Genomic DNA, 8,023 nt, shown 5'->3' with positions numbered 1-8,023 from the left:
TCCGATTCAACTAAAGCTAGAGAAACGGACACCCACTAGCCACCTGTGTGTGAAGTACGTCGGTAGAACCAGTCTCGCGTAAGCGTACGCGTAATGTCGGTCTGGGCCTATTCATCCAACAATGCCGCTGAATCAAGAATCAACCAGTGATGGCAAGCAATATGTATATACCCACGCCCATAACTTCTTTGTGTTCTACTCGTGCATATAACATCTACGCATAAACCTGGCTCTGATACCACCGTTGGGGAACGCAGTAATTTCAAAAAAATCATACGCACACGCAAGATCATGGTGATGCATAGCAACTAGAGGGGAGAGTATCGTCTACGTACCCTCATAGACCGTAAGCGGAAGTGTTATGACAACGCGGTTAATGTAGTCGTACGTCTTCACGATCGACCGATCTAGCACCGAAGGTACGGCACCTCCGTGATCTGCAGACGTTCGGCTCGGTGATGTCCCGCGAACTCACGATCCATTAGAGCTTCGAGGGAGAGTTTCGTCAGCACGACGGCGTGATGACAGTGATGATTTTGCTATCGGAACAGGGCTTCGCCTAAGCACCGCTACGATATAACCGAGGTGGATTATGGTGGAGGGAGGCACCGCACACGGCTAAAAGATCAATGATCAACTTGTGTGTCTATGGGGTGCCCCTCCCCCGTATATAAAGGAGTGGAGGAGGGGTAGGGCCGGCCCTCTCTATGGCGCGCCCTAGGGGTATCCTACTCCCTTTAAGAGTAGGATTCCCCCCCTTCCAAGTAGAAGTAGGAGAGGAAGGAAGGAGGAGAGAGGGAGGAAGGAAAGGGGGGACGTCCGCCCTCCCAATTTGGATTGGGCTTGGGGGCGCGCCTCCCTCTTTTCTCTTCCCTCTCCTCTATTCCACTAAGGCCCAATAAGGCCCATATACTCCCCGGGGGGTTCCGGTAACCTCCCGGTACTCCGAAAAAATGCCCAAACCGCTCGGAACCATTCTGATGTCCAAATATAGGCTTCCAATATATCGATCTTTATGTCTCGACCATTCCAAGACTCCTCTTCATGTCCGTGTTCAAATCTGGGACTCCGAACTACCTTCGATAGATCAAAACACATAAACTCGTAATATCGATCGTCACCAAATGTTAAGCGTGCGGACCATACGGGTTGGAGAACTATGTAGACATGACCGAGACATGTCTCCGGTCAATAACCAATAGCGGAACCTAGATGCTCATATTGGCTCCTACATATTCTACGAAGATCTTTATCGGTCAAACCGCATAACGGTATACGTTGTTCCCTTTGTCATCGGTATGTTACTTGCCCGATATTCGATCGTCGGTATCTCAATCAATCTCGTTACCGGCAAGCCTCTTTACTCGTTTCGTAATGCTACATCCCTAACTAACTCATTAGCTACATTGCTTGCAAGGCTTATTGTGATGTACATTACCGAGAGGGCCCAGAGATACCTCTCCGACAATCGGAGTGACAAATCCTAATCTTGATCCATGCCAACTCAACAAACACCACCAGAGACACCTATAGAGCGCCTTTATAATCACCCAGTTACGTTGTGACGTTTGGTAGCACACAAAGTGTTCCTCCGGTATTCGGGAGTTGCACGATCTCATAGTCATAGGAACATGTATAGTTATGGAGAAAGCAATAGCAACAAACTAAAAGATCATCGTGCTAAGCTAACGGATGGGTCAATTCAATCACATCATTCTCTAATGATGTGATCCCGTTAATCAAATGACATCTCATGTCTATGGTTGGGAAACATAACCATCATTGATTCAACGAGCTAGTCAAGTAGAGGCAAACTAGTGACACTCTGTTTGTCTATGTATTCACACATGTACTAAGTTTCCGGCTAATACAATTCTAGCATGAATAATAAACATTTATCATGATATAAGGAAATATAAATAACAACTTTATTATTGCCTCTAGGGCATATTTCCTTCAACATTCGGTTCCAGTTCTGGTGGAACACGTCCCTAACGGCACTCCACGCAAACTTAGCTAAGGTGCATTGAAAAAGAGCGTGATTTGTGTCCTCATGTAGACCACACACAACACAAGAGCCATCAGAAGGGCCGTTACGCTTAGCCACATTATCCGCCATCGAAAGACGGTTTCCGAACATTTGCCACAGGAAAATCTTAATCTTGAGAGGAAGCCCAGCCTTCCAGAGCCCCTAGCTATGTCCAAGGTGCTTCCCTTAGTCAATTTGGAGTATAGGGATTTAACCGAGAATTTTTGGATGTAGCCGGGTCCCAAGAGACCGAGTTAGCCCCCATGCTGAGTGGTCGGTTTCCTATCTTGGCCATCAACTCGCCCCAACTCGTGAATCGTCGATGGTGAGGTACGCAGGGCATCGCCCACCATCACGTTGGTGTCCGTGGCTAATTGGTAGAGCAAAGGGTAGGACTGCCAGAGCAGGCTAGCCTCAAGCCACTTGTCTAACCAGAACCGTGTGGACATGCCATTATTCACTGAAAAACAGGCCCCTACCGTGAAAGCCGGGTGAACCGCTTGGATTCCGTTCCAGAATGCCGAGCCCGAAGGCTTTGCTTTAAACAAATTCCCGCCCGAGAAGTATTTTGCCCGTAAGAGGTCCGCCAGAGTCCCAACTCGTTTTGGGCTAGTTGCAACCACCACTTGGTAATCAAAGCAACATTCATAAGCTTGGAGTTGGTGATCCCCAAGCCTCCAAAAAATTTGGGCCTGCATATCGCCGCCCACTTGACCAAGTGGTATTTCCGCTTGATCCCAGTTCCTTCCCAAAAGAACCTAGAGCGAGGGGTGTCTAATTTCACACGTACCCCATCCGCCAGCAGAAACATACCCATAGTAAAGAGTGGAAGGGAGGATAGACTAGCATTAGTAAGAATCAACTGTTGGGAAACGTAGCATGCAATTCAAAAAAATTCCTACGCTCACGCAAGATCTATCTAGGAGATGCATAGCAAGAAGAGAGGGAGAGCATGTCCACATACCCTGGTAGACTGAAAGCGGAAGCGTTTGACAATGCGGTTGATGTAGTCGAACTACTTCTCATTCCGACCGATCAAGCACCGAACGTACGGCACCTCCGAGTTATGCACATGTTTAGCTCGATGACGTCCCTCGCCTTCTTGATCTAGTAAGACGTCAAGGTAGCAGATGTGTTCCGTCAGCATGATGGCGTGGTGACGATGATGGTGAAGTGATCCTCACAGGGCTTCGCCTAAGCACCACGAAGATATGACCGAGGGTGTAAGTTGTGGAGGGGGGCGCCGCACACGGCTAGGCAATTGTCTGGTCTGTGCTAGGCACCCACTCCTCATATATATAGGTGGGAGGGAGGGAGGAGCAACCATAGGAGGCACCCAAGTAGGAGGAATCGTACTTGGATTCCTTCCCAAGCCGCGCGCCCCCTGCCATATATAAACGAGGTGGAAGGAAAGAGGGGGGGGAAGGAAGTAGGAATCCTAATCCACACTTTCCTTGCCCTCCCCTCTTTGCTTCTCCTCCTCATAGGGCTGGCCTTTATGGGGGCGCACCAGGGCTGGTGTGTTCCCTCACTTGGCCCATAAGGCCCATATCTTTGCCGGGGTACCGAAACTCTTTTACTGACCCGATAAGTACCTGGTACCCTCGGAACACTCTCGGTGTCCTCATACCATTGTCCTATATATCAATCTTTACCCCTTGACCATTTCAAGACTCCTCGTCATGTTCGTGATCTCATCCGGGACTCCGAACAACATTCGGTCACCAAATCACATAACTCATATAATACTATATCGTCATCGAACGTTAAGTGTGCGGACCCTATGGGTTCAAGGACTATGTATACATGACCGAGACACCTCTCCGGTCAATAACCAATAGCGGAACCTGGATGCCCATATTGGCTCCTACATATTCTAGAAGATCGTTATTGGTCGAACCGTTATGACAACATACGTAATTCCCTTTGTCCATCGGTATGTTACTTACCCGAGATTCGATCGTCGGTATCTTCATACCTAGTTCAATCTCGTTACTGGCGAGTCTCTTTACTCGTTCCGTAGTACATCATCCTGAAACTAACTCATTAGTCACTTTGCTCGCAAGGATTCTTATGATGTGTATTATCGAGCGGGCCCAGAGATACCTCTCCGATACTTGGAGTGACAAATCCTAATCTCGATCTATGCCATCCCAACAAACACCTTCGGAGATACCTATAGAGCATCTTTATAATCACGCAGTTACGTTGTGATGTTTGATAGCACACAAGGCATTCCTCCTGTATCCGGGAGTTGCATAATCTCATAGTCGAAGGAATATGTATTTGACATGAAGAAATCAATAGCAATAAAACTGAAAGACCAATATGCTATGCTAACGAATGGGTATTGTCCATGACATCATTCTCCTAATGATGTGATCCCATTCATCAAATGACAACACATGTCTATGGTTAGGAAACTTAACCATATTTGATTAACGAGCTAGTCTAGTAGAGGCTTACTAGGGACACGGTGTTTTGTCTATGTATCCACACATGTATCAAGTTTTTGGTTAATACAATTCTAGAATGAATAATAAACATTTATCATGATATAAGGAAATATAAAATAACAACTTTATTATTGCCTCTAGGGCTTATTTCCTTCAGTCTCCCACTTGCACTAGAGTCAATAATCTAGTTCACATCGCCATGTGATTTAACACCAATAGTTCGCATCTTTATGTGATTAACACCCATAGTTCACATCGCCATGCGACCAACACCCAAAGGGTTTACTAGAGTCAATAATCTAGTTCACATCACTATGTGATTAACACCCAAAGAGTACTAAGGTGCGATCATGTTTTCCTTGTGAGAGAAGTTTAGTCAATGGGTCTGCCACATTAAGATCCGTATGTATTTTGCAAATTTCTATGTCTACAATGCTCTGCACAGAGCTACTCTAGCTAATTGCTCCCACTTTTAATATGTATCCAGATTGAGACTCAGAGTCATCTGAATCGGTGTCAATGCTTGCATCGATGTAACTCTTTATGACCTCCATAATCGAGAAATATTTCCTTAGTCATCTTAGGTAACTGAGGATAATTTTGACCGCTGTCGAGTGGTCTACTCCTGGATCTAAAGGAAATATTCCCTAGAGGCAATAATAAAGTTGTTATGTATATTTCCTTATATCATGATAAATGTTTATTATTCATCCTAAAATAGTATTAACCGAAAACTTGATACATGTGTGGATACATAGACAAAAAACCATGTCCCTAGTAAGCATCTACTAGACTAACTCGTTGATCAAAGATGGTTAAAGTTTCCTAACCATAGACATGTGTTTTCATTTGATTAAGGAGATCACATCATTAGGAGAATGATGTGATGGACAAGACCCATATGTTACCTTAGCATAATGATCGTTAAGTTTTATTGCCATTGCTTTCTTCATGACTTATACATATTCCTTTGACTATGAGATTATGCAACTCCCGGATATCGGAGGAATACCTTGTGTGCTATCAAACATTACAATGTAACTGGGTGATTATAAAGATTCTCTACAGGTATCTCCGAAGGTTTTTGTTGGGTTGGCATAGATTGAGATTAGGATTTGTCACTCCGAGTATCGAAGAGGTATCTCTGGGCCCTCTCGGTAATGCATATCATAATAAGCCTTGCAAGCAATGTGACTAATGAGTTAGTTGTGGGATGGTGCATTACCGAACGAGTAAAGAGACTTGTCGGTAACGAGATTGAACTAGGTATGGATATATCGATGATCGAATCTCGGGCAAGTAACATACCGATGACAAAGGGAATAACACTATGTTGTCATAACGGTTTGACCGATAAAGATCTTCGTAGAATATGTGGGAGCCAATATGAGCATCCACATTCCGCTATTGGTTATTGACCGGAGAGGTGTCTCGGTCATGTCTACATAGTTCTTGAACCCGTAGGGTCCGCACGCTTAACGTTCGATGACGATTTGTATCATATGAGTTATGTGATTTGGTGACTGAATGTTGTTCGGAGTAGCGGATGAGATCACAGACATGACGATGAGTCTCGAAATGGTCGAGAGGTAAAGATTCATATATAGGGCGATATTATTTGGACACCGGAAGTGTTCTGGGGGTACCGGATACGTATCGGGTCACCGGAAGGGGTTCCGGGCTACCCCTGGCAAACTATATGGGCCTATTGGGCCAAGAGGGGAAACGCAGCAGCCAGCATGGGCTGCTGCACCCCCCTTGCTGGCCGAATAGGAAGGGGAAATGAAAGGGGGAAGATAGAAGGAAGGGGAGGCAATTCGGCCTCCCTCTTCCTTCCCCCTCTCTCCCCTTTCCTTCCTTCTCCGGAAAATATGGTAGGGGGGGGATTGGACAAGGCCCCCAAGTAGTATTCCTCCTACTTGGGGCCCCCCATGGCTATCCCCCTCCCCCTCCCACCTATATATATGTGGGGAGGGGGCGCTTAGAACACACAACAAACATTGTTAGCCGTGTGCGGTGCCCCGCTCCATAGTTTACGCCTCCGGTCATATTCATGTAGTGCTTAGGCAAAGCCCTGCGCGGATCACTTCAAAATAACCGTCACCACGCCGTCGTGCTGACGAAACTCTCCCTCAACACTTTGCTGGATCAAGAGTTTGAGGGACGTCATCAAGCTGAACGTGTGCAGAACTCAGAGGTGCCATACGTTCGGTTCTTGATCGGTCGGAACGAGAAGAAGTTCGACTACATCAACCACATTGTCAAACGCTTCCGTTTTCTGTCTACGAAGGTATATGGACACACTCTGCCCCTCTCTTTGCTATGCATCTCCTAGATAGATCTTGCGTGCGCGTATTTTTTTTGAAATTTCATGCTACGTTTTCCAACAATGGTATCCGAGCTAGGTCTAAGCGTAGATGATATGCACGAGTAGAACACAAAGAGTTGTGGGCGGTGATCGTCATACTGCTTACCACCAATGTCTTATTTTGATTCAGCGGTATTGTTGGATGAAGCGGCCCGGACCAACCTTACATGAACACGTTCATGAGACCGGTCCCACCGACAAACATGCAACTAGTTTTGCATAAAGGTGGCTGGCGGGTGTCTGTTTCTCCAACTTTAGTTGAATCGGATTTGACCGCGGTCGGTCCTTGTTGAAGGTTAAAACAGCAAACTTGATAAATCACCGTTGTGGTTTCGATGCGTAGCTAAGAATGGTTCTTACTAGAAGCCCGTAGCAGCCACGTAAAAGTTGCAACAACAAAGTAGAGGATGTCCAAGTTGTTTTTGCAGGGCATGTTGTGATGTGATATGGTCAAGACATGATGTGATATACGTTATTGTATGAGATGATCATGTTTTGTAGAAGTTATCGGCAACTGGCAGGAGCCTTATGGTTGTCGCTTTGTTGTATGAAATGCAATGTAATTGCTTTACTTTATCACTACGTGTTAGCGATAGTTGTAGAAGCAATAGTTGGCGAGACGACGCTACGATAGAGATCAAGGTGTCAAGCCGGTGACGATGGAGATAATGACGGTGCATTGGAGATGGAGATCAAAGGCACAAGATGATGATGGCCATATCATGTCACATATTTTGATTGCATGTGATGTTTATCTTTTATGCATCTTATTTTGCTTAGTACGGCGGTAGCATTATAAGATGATCCCTCACTAAAATTTCAAGGTATAAGTGTGATAACCCACAAGTATAGGGGATCGCCACAGTTTTCAAGGGTAGAGTATTCAACACAAATTTATTGATTCGACACAAGGGGAGCCAAAGAATATTCTCAAGTATTAGCAACTGAGTTGTCAATTCAACCACACCCGGAAACTTAATATCTGCAGCAAAGTGTTTAGTAGCAAAGTAATATGATAGTAGTGGTAACGGTAGAAAAAGGTAATGACAGCAAAAGTAATGTTTTTGGTATTTTGTAGTGATTGTAACAATAGCAACGAAAAAGTAAATAAGCAAAGAACAATATATGGAAAGCTCGTAGGCAATGGATCAGTGATGGAGAATTATGCCG

The sequence above is a fragment of the Triticum urartu genome, chromosome 2, assembly GCF_003073215.2.
Source record: "Triticum urartu cultivar G1812 chromosome 2, Tu2.1, whole genome shotgun sequence".
In the NCBI taxonomy this organism is placed as follows: Eukaryota; Viridiplantae; Streptophyta; class Magnoliopsida; order Poales; family Poaceae; genus Triticum; species Triticum urartu.
Note: the sequence above shows the minus strand (reverse complement) of the source record.